Source organism: Sarcophilus harrisii, chromosome 1 (genome assembly GCF_902635505.1).
Source record: "Sarcophilus harrisii chromosome 1, mSarHar1.11, whole genome shotgun sequence".
Classification (NCBI taxonomy): domain Eukaryota; kingdom Metazoa; phylum Chordata; class Mammalia; order Dasyuromorphia; family Dasyuridae; genus Sarcophilus; species Sarcophilus harrisii.
The window spans coordinates 506565571-506581032 of NC_045426.1; positions in this window are offsets into that span (position 1 = coordinate 506565571).

Genomic DNA, 15462 nt, shown 5'->3' on the forward strand with positions numbered 1-15462 from the left:
CCCAAAGAATCCCAGCTTTTGGGATAAGAACTTACTGTTTGATAAAATTCTGGAAAAATTGGAAACTAATATGGCAGAAACTAGGCATTGATCCATACTTAACGCTAACACCAAAGATAAAGGTCAAAAATGGGTTCATGACCTAGGCATAAAAGAATGAAATTAATAAATTAGAGAACACAGGATATTTACCTCTCAACCTGTGGAAGGGAAAGTCTTTATGACCAAAAGCAGAACTAGAGATCATTACTGATCACAAAAAGAAAATTTTGATTATACCAAACTGAAAAGTTTTTGTACAAACAAAACTAATGCAGACAAGATTAGAAGGGAAGCAATAAATTGGGAAAATATTTTCACAGTCAAAGGTTCTGATAAAGGCCTCATTTCCAAAAATATAAAATTAACTCTAATTTATAAAAAATCAAGCCATTCTCCAATTAAAAAAATGGTCAAAGGATATGAACAGACAATTCTCAGATGAAGAAATTGAAACTATTTCTAGTCATATGAAAAAGATGCTCCAAGTCATTATTAATCAGAAAATCAAATTAAGAGAACTCTAAAATACCACTACACCTGTCAGTTGGCTAAGATGACAGGAAAAAATAATGATGATTGTTGGAGGGAATGGGGAAAACTGGAACATTGATGCATTTTGGTAGTTGTGAACAATCCAACCATTTTGGAGAGTAATTTGGAAACTATGCTCAAAAAGTTATCAAACTTGCATACCCCGATCCAACAGTGTTACTACTGGGATTATATCCCAAAGAGATTATAAAAGAAGGAAAGGGACCTGTATTGCACTAATGTTTGTGGCAGCCCTTTTGTAGTCTAAAACTGAAACTGAATGGATGTCCATCAGTTGGAGAATGCTGAATAAATTTGGTATATGAATATTATGGAATATTACTGTTTTGTAAGAAATGACCAACAAGGATGATTTCAGAAAGGCCTGGAGAGACTTACACGAACTGATGCTGAGTGAAATGAGCAGGACCAGGAGATCATTATATACTTCAACAGCAATACTATATGATGACCAGTTCTGATGGACAGGCCATCCTCAGCAACAGATCAACCAAATCATTTCAGTGGAGCAGTAATGAACTGAACCAGCTATGCCCAGAAAAGAACTCTGGGAGATCACTAAAAACCATTACATTGAATTCCAATCCCTATATTTATGCACACCTGCATTTTGATTTCCTTCACAAGCTAATTTACAATATTTCAAGTCTGATTCTTTTGTACAGCAAAATAACGTTTTGGTCATGTATACTTATTATGTATCTAATTTATATTTTAATATCTTTAACATCTACTGGTCATCCTGCCATCTAGGGAAGGGGTGGGGGTAAAGGTAAAAATTGGAACAAGAGGTTTGGCAATTGTTAATGCTGTAAAGTTACCCATGCATATATCCTGTAAATAAAAGGCTATTAAAAAAAAAAAAAAAAAAAAAAAAAAAAAACAATTTCACCAACATTTCATTGATGTGCCTAGTTTTCCTCATCCTTTCCAGCATTTGTCATTTTCAGTTGGTGTGAAGTAGTACATCAGAGTTATTTTAAAATGTCTTTTTCTAATGGGTAGTGATTGAGAACATTTTTTCATATGACTATAGATAGCTTTAATTTTTTCTTCTGAAAATTACCTGTTTATATCCTTTGACAATTTAAAAATTGGGAGTGGTTCTTGTTTTTGTTTTGTTTTGTTTTGTTTTTTATAAATTTGACCCAGTTCCCTACATGTTTGAGAAAATGATAAATTATTATTTTTTTTTATTTTTTATTTTTTGCTAACGCAATTGGGTTTAAGTGATTTGCTCAGAGTCACACAACTAGGAAGCATTAAATATCTGAAGTCAGGTTTGAACTCAGGTCCTCCTGACTTCAGGGCTGGTACTCTCTATCCACTGTACCTCTAAGCCACTCCAATAAATTATTTTTCAATGAAACTTGCCACAAGAGTTTTTGATATTACTTCATTATATATGGTACCATTTATTAAAATGTAGTTTCCTTGACTATCTCTTTTCAATTTAGGTCTATTTTACTTTTGCTTTGTCTAAGATCACAATTGCTATATTTGCCTTTTTACTGCAGGTGAAGCATAATAGATTCTCTTCTATTTTCTTATTTTAACTCTGTATGTATGTCTTGTTTCAAGTGTGTCCCTTGTAAACAACATATTGAATTATTATTTCTAATCCTTTCTGCTAACCACTTCTGTTTTATAGGTGAGCTCTTCTTATTTACTTTCACACTTGTAATTACTATCTTTATTTCTCTATATCCTATTTCCTTTTCTTTATTCTGTCCCTCATCAAAAGTCTGGTTTGTTTCTGTCCACTACCTCCCTTAATCTGTCCTCCCTTTCATCACCCCTGCCTTTCACTTTAACCCTTCCCCTCCTATTTCCTTGCTTGGTAAGATAAATGTCTATACCCAATTGATGGGGATAGATAGCTAGATAGACAGATGGATGGATAGGTAGATTCTTCCCTCTTAGAACCAATCTGATAAAAATGAGGTTCAATCACTTCCTGCCAACTATACCCATTTTACCCTCCACTGTAAAAGGTCATTCTTGTATGTATTTTTATATGAGATAGTTTTCACCATTTTACCCTCTCTTTTCCATCTTTCCAGTTCTTCCCTTTTTCTCACCCCTTCATTTTTTTAGATCCTCTTAACATAATCAATTTACTCCCATTCTCTTTGTCTATATAGATTGTCTCTTACTTCCCTAATAAAGTTCTTAGGAATTATTGTATTATCTTCCTATATAGGATTATAAAAAGTTTGCTCTAGCTAAGTCCCTTATGATTTCTTTTTTTTTATATTGAGCTTTTTATGCTTCTCTTGAGTCTTATGTTTGTCAGATTTTTTATTCAGTTCTGATTTTTTCATCAGTAATGCTTGAAAGTCCTCTATTACATTAAAAATGTACTTTTTCTGCTGAAGGATTATATTCATTTTTGCTAGATAGGTTATAATTGTCATCTTAGCATCTTACTTTTCAAATTCTAAACCACCTAATTCTTTAACACCCGGTGATTTTACTACTTAGAATATTTACACAGTACCCATCTCTTACCAGTTAAAATGATTCACAGATTAAATCAACAGAGAAAATGCTAAAATAAAGAATGAGTAAAACTTTGAAGAGAATGTATGGAATGGAGAGATAAGGTGAAGAACTTCCAGAAATGTTTAAATTCTTTTTCTGTATTTTATTATTCATTATTTCTATGTCTCTGTGACTTGCATAAGTATGTTGTATGTTAGGTATATTTACTTAACCTGAAATTATTATATTTATCACTATTCAATGTTATCAATATTTAGACTATTAGTTGAATGCTGTTAGTTTAGTAATCTACAATTTGAAGGTCTGTTAGCACTTTTGGCTAACATTCAATTAAGGGGAGAGGGCACCTATTTTCTTAATGCTCCCCAACCCATGATGTAATCCTTTGTAACCAGACCTATAGAAGCTATATATCTTTCCTAATTCTTTAGCCCTCTACTGCGATCTTTCTCTCTTTCTCTCCTCGCGGTGAAATTGCTCATTTTCATGAGAATCTATTAATAAACAACAACTTTTCTGCTTTTTTACTTTGAAAAGTCCCTGAGTAGTCATTTTTGGATAGGGATTCTATCCCTCATAAGAATATAAGATATCTTAAATGTCAAAATTTAAAGAAAACTAAACTATTACCTGATGAAAACAGAATCCTATGTACTTCTCCAAAAGCACAAAACAATAGAAAGAAATTCTAAAATGGTCCAAAAGAGAAATGAATCTATAAAGAAGGAAAATAAGAATACATATAGTTCAGAAGTTGGAAAATATTAAAGAAATAAATATTAATATCCTTGAAATACAAAAAATAATGAAATGGAAGAAAATTTAAAAGAAGAAATGCAAAAGAATAATAAAAAGGACATATGAATTCTACATAAGACAAGGCATCTAACATCAAAGGTAGGATTTAAAAAATGATAAGATTATAGATCTACTAGGAACTTTTTTTTCACAGTCATTAGTTTTACTACACATCAATTTCAATCATATACTTTCTGTCCTTGAAGAATGCTTTCACTGAAAAAGGACAATTTCAAGGATCCAATGGCCACCACTTACAGAAATACAGCATCAGAGGGACCTATGTATTTTTCTATTTGATCTAAATATTTTTCTTTCCCCCTTCTAGTTCCTATGCATCTAACCTCCATCTAGTATGTGTCTTCTCCATTTGACTTCAGACCCTAGTTACATTACATCCAAAGAAACAAAAGAAGCAAGCTGTTAGTGTGTCAGAGTATTGACAATAGTTATAGTGTTTCTCTTACTAAAATCTTACATTCCTCTGACCCACCAGTCTAGGAACCTGGCCAAAAAAAGGAGGAAATCAGGTTGTTCTGGCATAAAATATTCTAGATAAAGTTTTGCTGACTCTTTGTGATCACTGCTTCCTTTTCTAGTTGTTCAGAAAACATACATTTGAAAATATGTTTAAGAAACTTGCCAGAAACCAATTTAAACTCACTTATTATTCGCAGACTCTATTTTCTTCTCTTTAAAATAAAGGGTATTTGCCCTTTTTAAGTCCTGTAAAATCAATACAGTACTCTATGATCTTTCAGAAATCACTAATGATAACAGTAATCACATCTGCTAATTTTTTTTTCAGTTTGACAAAATATAGTTCTGGATCAGATAAAATTCTAATGCATTAAGGGCTGCAAACTTTGCTCTTACTATCTATCTATTTTGGCAACATTTCTCTATTATCAATGTTTACTCTGCCTTTTAAGTTTGAGGATTATTCTCAGTAGAAAAAAACAGATGGAAAATATTAATTTAGCAGTTCTGCTTTTTCTATATTATTGGTTTTTAACATTTCATCCATTCTAATATTGGTCTCCTCCTGGCTTTCAATATCTTCTTTGTCCATCCAGAATTTCTTTCAAAAACATCATTATTTTATACTTAGTTTTCCTCAAAAAACTAAATTCATTCTGAGCTTATGTATTCTTAACAACATTCTTGTAGGATCATGCTTCCATTATCAGAAACCTGTTGACTAGGTTCACAACAAATTTGTGTTATTTAACCTCAATTGGATCCTTTTTGCTTTATAGCAATTTTTTTATTCATCAGTGATTGATTCTATCTTCCTTGAAATAGTAATTGGACCATATTTTCTTCTCTCTTCTGCCCAAATTCCATCTTTCTCAACAGATAACTATGGCTTCAGCATTACTGAGAAAATTGAAATCATTTTTCATTGAGCTTCCTTATCTAGTATCTAGTATTCTAATATTCTAGACACATCATCTCTATCCATTTTCTCAAGGCTTAACTTTGTTCTCATCATCACCCCACCTCAAATGCTTTGAGGAAAATCTCTCTGTCATACATCTGCATCCATCTCCTCTCCCCACGAACCCTGATCATAGTACCTAATACTTAGAACTAAAAGTGATGTCAGAAATAATATAACATATCGTTTAATTTTACAGGTAATGAAACCATAGCTCACAGAATTAAAGCCACTTCCCCAGAATCACATAGGTAATACGGACCAAGGTGATAGAATCATAAAACTCTTCATTCTGTTCTCCTCTCCTTTCTTTCTTTCCCTCTCTTCTCTTCTTCTGATTTTCCAAATCTGTCTCCAAATTTATTTCATATGTCTGTTCTTTACATTGTCTGTGTTGAGACAAATTAGTCCACCAGTTCTTTCTTGAACTTATAATTTTCTCTCTTAATACAACATTGTCCTTAAGGTACTTTAAATTTGATCTAATTCACTTAGATCACTTATTTTGCAATTGATGATACTGTAATACAGAGAGTTACATTTAATATCCACTGAATGGAAGAGCTGAGATACAAGAGCCAACTATTTGAATCCCCAGTCTAGAGCCCTAGAAATAAAACCAATCAAGAAATTGATCTGTACACAATCATCTATAAAGTTGGAAAATAAAAGATATTATGAAAGAAAAATGGTGAGTAGGAACTAGAAGGATCTCTAGTGGAGTCTACTTCAATTGGGTAGCTACATGGCATATTTTAAGGGGTTTTTGCCTTGGAGTCAGAAATTCAAATCCAGCTGCAAAAATTTATTTGCTTTGTTACCTAGACAATTTATTTAACCTTTCTCTGTCCTGTTTTCCCATATGTAAACGGGAATGATAATAGCTCCTAACTTTCAAGACTTTTTTAAGGATTAAATGAGATAACATTTGAAAGGTGTTTTGCCAATGTGAAAAAGTACTGTATAAAGGTTTGATATTATCATTTAATTTTCTGACTACTCTGATTTAATTGAGGTGAAATATCAAAATTAGAAATGCTATTCAGTTGTTTTAAGAAAGTTAAAATAAAATAGAAGGCAGGTGTCTATGCTGAAACTGCTGTACTGATGCTTGGGCTTAATACTAAGACAGAGATCAGGGTAAGGGCTCTTAAGAGTGTGTTTGTGTGTGTGTGTATGTGTGTATGTGTGTGTGTGTGTGTATGTGTGTGTGTGTGTGTGTGTGTGTGTGTGTGTGTGTGCTGAACCTCTAACTAAGGGCTTAGACCTTTTCTTCCATAAGACAACTTGAGTGTCTGAGTTCCTAAGAGGAAGGGAGAGATAGGGAGGCAGGCAGGCAGACAGATAGACAGATAGACACAGACAGACAGAGACAGAATGACAGAAATAGAGAGAGAAAGACAGAGGGAGGCAGAGCCCAGCAAAAACAGCAATGGCTCCTTCTTCAAAACATGTTGATTGATCTTTCACAAACTCCCAGAATAGTATTCACATTAACTCCTACTGCAGTGCTTAGACTGTATTAGTATTAACTGATAGAGATTAGAGATGTATTAGAGATTATTAGAGATTATTAGAGATTAGAGATTAGAGATCTCTGTATTAGAGATAACTGATTTTTTTTAAAACTTGAGACTGAGCAGAATTTGGTCTCCTTTTTTATTATTAAAAAATCTAATATAGATAGTAAATCAAAGACTAAATTGAGCAGATTACTTATATTATTTTTGGAAATTACTATAATCCCTATGTGTAGCAGAACATGAGACTTCCTGTAATGTCTAATTTTTACATATAGATTTAAGGGGTTTTTTAAAGCTAAATTTAATTGAAATGTCACTTCAATCGATCATTATGCCTTCTGAGAGTTGAGGCATTATTTTTGGAATGTCTGCTTGGCAAAAGGTGGACTTTGTTCCACTCATGCGACATATGTGTTCAGTTTCATTCACTCACAGTGGGAGGAGACTGACCAAATCCTCTTAAGATTTGTGAGGTTGAAATCTGAAACATAATTGGAATGTAATTTGCACACAGTGGTTCCCATTGTGCTTATTTAATGTCTCTTTGGTCATTATTACAAACAGCTCATAAGTCTTTATGGAAACAGAATTACAAAAAGTCAGATTGGAATAGTTTTGAAATCTGCTGAAGGAGGTATGAGAGAGGAAGGAGTGAACTAGATGAGTAAAAGCCTAAATAAAAGACTTTTGGATATTCCTAGAGTGTCAGGATTCTGGGGGTACTCTTCTTTACAATGACATAAGAAACTGGCTTTGCAGATGTTTGACTTTTCTGTGAAATCCACCTGTACAAAAACTACTTTATGCATGACAGATGATTTTTCACTGTTGTGCAAAGGTTCAGGCTTAGGTATGTTGTAAAACAGAAAAAAGTTTTAAAATAAGATAAAAATGGAAGCATTCTGAGATCTGTACTTGCCTTCAATATCCAACTACTTGGAAACTTTGCAGTTATATTTGGGAAATATGGACCAGATAAAGGGGCTATCTGTAGCAAATGGGTTCTCTATGGCAGAGGCAGGAAAGTTCTTTAGTACTAGTGGGAGATATGAGGTACTATAATCTATTAAATAGAGTCAAATATACTCACTCTCTTCTATACCAAGATTTATTAGCCTGGGGTTAAAAGGAATGTGTGGACAAATTTTAAGTGCTCATGAATTTAGATTGGGAAAACATTGCACCTTTATTTTTAATAACCTCTAACTGAAAGTTACATATCCTTTAATTGTAAGTATAAGAAACAAGCATTCTGAGAAGAGATGCATAGACTTCCTCAGAATGTCAAAAGTCCAACACACTCACATACACACACACACACACACATATAAAAGAAGTCTCCTACCCTAGCCTAAGATTAAGATTGTTTTGTTTTGTTTTTTAAATCTCTACTTCTGCTAAGAATATGCACATCTTAATCTTAAAATTTTATTTAATAAAAGTTAGAAAGTATGAATACTGATCAGTTCTTGTATTTGCAAATAAAATGTAGCCTACTTCAGTTACTGCTGTCAAGGAATCCACAAAGCTTCATAGATCTCATCATCGTTGTGTTTTTTGGAGGTTTGGAGGGTAGCATTATGTGTTTGCTTTTCTGATGCCCTTAAAATCCCCTGGTTCTGATTATACTACTTCCCAATATTCGGGAAATGGCACGGGTTAATGTCCTGACTTTGGACAAGTATAGAACTTGAACACAATGAGACCAATGATAATGTTAGCAGATAGTTCTTCTGTGGGCATATAACAACTCTATTAATGGAGAGTCAGATATCCTGAAATAGATAGACACTAAAAGTGGTGGAGCAAGCAATATCTATAGAGGAATAAGGGCCATCACAATTGGCAAGGGGAGGTTATAAGAACTTACACTGTTTGTCTGAGATGTGGACATTTATGATTCCTTGTCAAAGGACTGAAAAAGCTTTCCTGCCCATTCCAGATGTAGCACTACTTCCCTCTAAATGAAGTTAGGTGGTAAACATAGTATTTTCATCAGAAATATATAAGAGTAAAGCTCAACACAGAATCCACATATAGTCTAGTGAGGTTTAGTAAAGGACAGAAGTTAATGTGTAAGATGAACAGTTGAATTTTGTCAGTGAATATTGTGAATATGAAAAGTTGTTGGTGTTTTTCTCTTCTTTAAAATAATAATAATAGTTCTCCCTAGGAGAAAGCAGGTTTCTTAGGGAGGTTTTCTGGAGGCAGCCTTAGTTACAGTTTGTAAAGATTCCAACAAAAAGTGTCAATGATTCCTTCACTAGTTTTATGCCCCATTTCTCTAACACCAATACAACATCTAAGAGTAAAAGAATAAGTCTTTAGCAACAAGAAATTGGAAGCAGGATTGTTCCAATTTAGTTTTTTAAAGTTCTGCCTTTGATATAATTCTTTAGTAGTGTAGCCTCTGATTTTGAAGTTAGATATTTAAGACCATTAATTTGTCAGTCAAATCATGCTTAAGTTCATGGACAGTTGTTTTTGTTGGGTTTTGTGTGAGTTGGGTTTTTTTGGGGGGTGTTCACTGACTAAAACATACAAAATGAGAACTTTTTTTTTACACTCACGATTATTTGTTGTTGGAGCAACTTGACTTTAGTACATGTGTAAGACTCTCAGTACATTTAGATATAGGCTTCTATTATAAAAAGATGGAGAGAGCTGCATAAACGTAAGCTTTTCCAAATTTTTCTACAGGTTATGTATAGTCAGATATACCCCAAGAGGTGATGGTTAACTCAGAATAAGAAGTCTGCTTAGGTTGGATACTCAGAAATGTCTTAGGAATGATTTTGACAAAAATTGCTACTATTTTATGGGGGTAGGAGTGGGTTAGGAAATTGGAGGTAAAACTTTTTTTTTACAAATTATCAGAAAAGGAATCTATTAAATTTACAATAAGAAAATTTTGTACTTCATAGACAATTATTAAATCATATGTAAACAAAATCTTGCAATAATCTGTACTCAGCATATTGTGATATAAAACAGCCTATGGACCTGAGAATCTATACAAAATTAGGTAGAATCACATACAAAAAATATTTAGCTGCTAAAATTTAGTGCCAACATTCTATAGCTATAAACTTAGGAGGAGTTTCAGAATCTTTATTTTATAATACTCACACATGATCACAAGCAACAAAAACTGCTTCTATGAAATCCTATTCTCAAGGAAGGCTTTGATAACTTCCTTTTATAAGATATAAATGATTGCCAAAGCTATGTTGTGATCCCTTCTAGCATCTTATATTATGTAATGCAAGCAGGGAATTTCAAGCCAATAGATCTTCTTTTAGGTTCCCAAAAGCACAAACCATAACTAGTTAATGAGATAATCTATGTATAAAAGAATACACCCTATACATGCCTTAATACCTATATACCTGTGAATCATAATTATTCTAACTAGATATCAGTTCATATCCTAACTTATTAGAATTCCTTTGATTTCTGTGCTAATTTTATTTAGCAGCTAAATCAAGCAACAAAGTCCTTTGTGACACAGCTGGATGCAGGACCATTCTAGGGGAAGCTTAGAGCCTGCTGTTCTTCAAAGACCAGACTCAGCTATCCAAGGACTGCAGTAACCAGGACCAGCTTTTGCTCCTTAGATGCTGAATAAATTAGGGTGATAAAAAAGAGCTGTTACACAGCCAACACAAACTTAGAAATTTTTACTCAGTGGTACCAACTATGTTTATTAAACCTTTGCCAAAACAATCTGTTTCTCTGTGTCCTTGGGCAGACAGAAGGAATTCAAGTTCAGCAGTGATTCTGAATCACAAGATGGTTGTACAGCTGTGGTTTTGGCAGAAACAAACACTTAGCCAAAGGGCTTGGATGGTGATTTTGATGACTGGATAAGGAATCTTTACGTCTGAAACCTCTGGGTTCATTAAAGCCTAGGTAAGAAGGAAATGAAAAATCACTTCTAGTTATGGCTACTTTTGGCATCCCTGAAAGGACTGATTGTCTTAAGGAAGTTCAGAGCATTCTAATACTCAAACCATCCATCTGATTCTGTAGATTATCATGAACACCAAAAGCTTGGTGGGGTTGTCAGATTTCTGTATCAACAGTATAGGATGCTAGAAAGAACACTAGACTAGGAATCAGAAAATTCAGGGTTTCTTGCAGGCCAATTACATATGTGACTTTGGTTCAATCAATTAACCTCTCTGGGACTCAATTTCTTCATCTATAAAATGTGAAGGGTGTGATATTTGCATTATTTGTTTCATAGAGTTGCTGTGAGGAAATCTGAAAGCTCCATGGGTGAAAGGAAGATTCTCTTATGTTCCTATCATTCTCACCTTAAAAGAATTAAGCCAAAGTTTCTTTAAAGATAGTTTTAAAAACTCTCAAGATGACTTCTAAGAGGAGCCCCTAAACAAACATCTCCATCTTGCCTGATGATACCTAACATTTCTTTAATGTTGAACTAAGGCTGTCAAATTGTGTTTAGTGATGGGAAACTAAAGCAGAAAAATCAAGATTTCAAACAGAAGAGTAATCATTTAACCAAAAGAACAAGTACCTGTGTAAATTTTAAAGTCATTTTTGCAATGGACTATTTGAAGGAGTTGTTGCTTTAGGAGACCAACTTTAGGACACCAATCATGAGATGGGCTCATGATTCTTTCAGTGCAAACTCATACTGGGGTCAGAGAAATGGCTATGACTCCAAGGAACTCCCCACACACACACATACACAAACATGCAGAATACAAAGCAGTTTGGGGAAGTAAAGAAATACCAGCTTGGGGGAGTCTTCATGTAGAATGTGGCAATGGTACTGAGTTTTGAAAGAATCTAAAGCTTCTGGAAGATAAAGTTAGAAGATAGTAAGCATAGGGGATCAATTGTGCAAAATATTTTAAAAGGAAAAGGAGATGAATTATTAAAAGATATTCATCACCGTATAATAATAATAAGATCATTTATGATCTTGTCTTTGAGATAGATAAGTCCAATAACTTTCTATTCCATTGAACAAGATGGAAACTATAGAAATTAATCAGTTTCTTGGAAAAAAAATTTTATTTGACTTCTAAATGATAACAAGAAAGAAAACCATTAATATAAATTAGGCATAAAGGAATAATAAATGTAAAAAGTTAAAAATATGCAACCTTTATGACTCATAATAATAAAAATAGGGAATAAAAAGAAATGTGAGCAGAAAATACTAACCAAAATGCAAACTAAATAATGACATTCTGAATAATCATTAAGTCAAAAATAAATAATTATGATAACAATGACAACAATGAGAAAATATATCTGAATCTGAGATAGAGGAATATATATGTCCACAAAAGTATAACAATAAAGTAACACAAAAAATAGAGAATAAATGAACTAAGTATGCAGTGAAAAGTATCTAAAAGTAAGCAAATTAGTAACCCTAAAACCAACCTAAAATATGTATTTAAAAATCAGAGACATATACATTTAATTTTTTAAACTTTAAAAATTATAAATAAAATCAAAAGGTATTTTTAAAGAATAGCAAGATCAATAAGCCATGAAATGACCAGATAAATAAAAATTAAGAGAAAGACAAACCACCAAAGAAGGTGAATTCACATCATAAAAATAAAAGGAATTATCAGAAACCTTTTATTATAAAATTATATGCCAGAAACCATAATCCAAAATAAAATGATGAGCAGCTATAAAATTATAAAATGTGTAAACAAACAAAACAAAAAATAAAAACTTTAAACAGTCCTACTTTAAACTAAAAACTTTAAACAGAGAAAAATAAATCTGGCTTTCCATTAATTAACCAAAGAAAATTAACTTCCTAGACACAGGGATTTGTGAATAGATTCTATAAAACATTTAAAACACAATTAATAGCAATGCTACAAAAAAATGTCTTAAAATGATACCGAAGATACTTCACAAAACATCTTTTATGAAATAAATATGATTACTTACATATAAACCAGGGAGAGGCAAAACAGTGAAAAACATTTTAATGGGTATCATTTAAAAATAAATAAAATCATTGATAGAAGACAATACTAAATTATACAGAAATTATTTCACTCTGATCAATTTGAATATTAATCAGGGATGAATTAGGGAAAATTTTTTAATTAGTCACCTAACAACAACACTAACCAAATGATTACTTCGATAGATTCAGACATACATTTCACAAAATATAGCATTCTTTTATATTCAGAATTTTAAAAAGCATCAGTATGCAATGGTCTTGCAATGATATCAAATGCTAGCATTGTTTGCAATGAAGTGGCAATAGAATCTTTCCCAATATAAACTGGGTAAAGCAAGGATTCTAATTCTTCCCCACTATTATTTGAATTCATTCAGAAGTGTTCATTATCAAAATAAAAAGACAAAATTAAAGCTATGGAAGTTAGCAAAGAAGAGATAAAATTATCATTATTCATTTGTTCCAAAAGCCATGAGTGGAAAAAGCAACCAATATCAAATGAATTTTTTTTCCATAAGGAATGAATACATCTCCAACCTGCAGCCTAGCTATCTCTCTCTTCCCAGTTCTCCAAAGGGGCAAATGAGACTTCCAGCTGTGAAGAAACAAGCCAACCCAGCTAGCTCTTCCCTTCTTGATCCAATTCACTTTTTGAGAGGATCTATAACCTTTATAGTCTTTCCTCTACCCAATGTGGTCCAAGTTCTGATGTGTTGTATAGGAAATGGTAGGGACGATTTTGGTAGATGGAGGTGGAGGAGCAGGAAGAGAGGAGGGAGAGACGACTGGCAGGTTTGTGTCGCAACTGCTCATATTGCTATTGCCATCTCCCTTCACTTCGACAAAGAATAAAGATCGAAGATTTTCCCTTAACATGAATTCCTGACTCCGGCTGATTTTAAAATACATGGTCATCACATCAAGTATTGATTTGAATGAAGGATATATGTTGTATCCTGCTTTCTAGAACCCCCACGCCAGGGTGTTGTGTGCTTTCTAGATCCCTCAAGTAAGGGTGAAAAAACATACTGTCTTAGTGGAGGAGTGATGAAGTGAGACTCCTGAGAATGGTTAAAATATGGAGTCAATTTATTCCAAGGTCTTCCCCTTTTATACACTCTAATATGCATGTGCTAAGTATATACTACACACCTGGAACCACATGAACAACTTGCTATTATTATATGTAGTTTGCCACCTGGTATCACTCTTTGCCACCTGATATCATTCTGCTTCAATCATAATGCAGGTTATCACTGCCTCCTGACTTCTCAGAAAAGCCAAGAACCCTTAAGGGAGATGGGGAGTCAAACCAAACATTGTTAGCAGGTTCCCCTGGGCTGAAGGGTCTTATACCTTACCCAGAGTTCCCCCACTCTCTGTGGCCCTCTACAGGTATAGAATAACATTTATTTTGAAAAATAAATGGAAGCTCTCAATGAACATGCTTTTTTTTTTGACTTCTTACCCCTGAATTTGAAATTGTGGGTCCCTGGCCCTATGCCCATCATTCTATATAGCATGCCACCTACTTTCCTCAAGAATAAATCTTGAATGTATTCTAATCAGAATTATTTAGGACTAAATGGCACCTCAGTTATAGTAGTTCATTCTATTGGTGATTATTATTTACATATTATCATTATTTTTTCAGGAAAACATAATGACCTCCTTTCTTCTTTTCCCCTCCAGATTATATACTATCTTATGACAAGAAAGAGAATTGAGCAAAAACATTCAAAACATTGATCTCACATGACAAAATGTGTGTAAGTATATACATATGTTTATCTGTCCTAATAATCTTTTACCTCTTTTACTAAGAGAAATGGATATTTTTTTTTCAAGGACCTTATGTAAGCTATTAGTTGTGTGGCACTGGGCAAGTCCTCTGCCTTCTTTCAACTTCAGTTTCCTAATTTATAAAATGGAAACAATAATAGTAACTAGCAATAAGATATCTGTGAACCTCAAATGATATAAGATCAATAAAGCATTGTGCAAATCTTAAAGCCCTTTATAAATGTTAGTCATGATCATTACCTTTTAATTTATATTTGTATTATTCTTTTGGTCCTGCTTATTCCAGTTTGCATCATTTTATCTAAATTTTCCCATGTTCTCCAAATTTCTCATATTTCCATAGTCATTTCTTTCTAGATAATGATATTTCATTTATATTTCACAAAAGAACTTTTAAAAAATACAAATCTTTGCCCAATTGATGGATATCCAAAGTGTTTCCAATTATTTTAGTGTTGTTGTAAATGTCTTGGAATGTGTTGGACATTTGATTTTGATTTCCTTGAGATATATTCCCAATAGTGGGATCATTTCACGTTTGCATTTTCCTGTGTAATTACAAATATAGATCCAGAATTATTAGTTTAATTCACAATTCCACCAATGATGTATTAAATTGCTTGTCTTATCAAAACTTCCACACGTTTCTGTTTTTTTCCAATTCATAGAATATGAGGGGGAAATCTGAATTATTTTAATTTAGATTTATCTTACTATTTGTTTTCATATTGTTGTTTTTAGTTTGGATTTCTTCTTTTGAAAACTTCAGTACATTTTATTGTTCATCTCTTGGGGAATAGCTCTTCATTTCGTGCTTTTTTGTC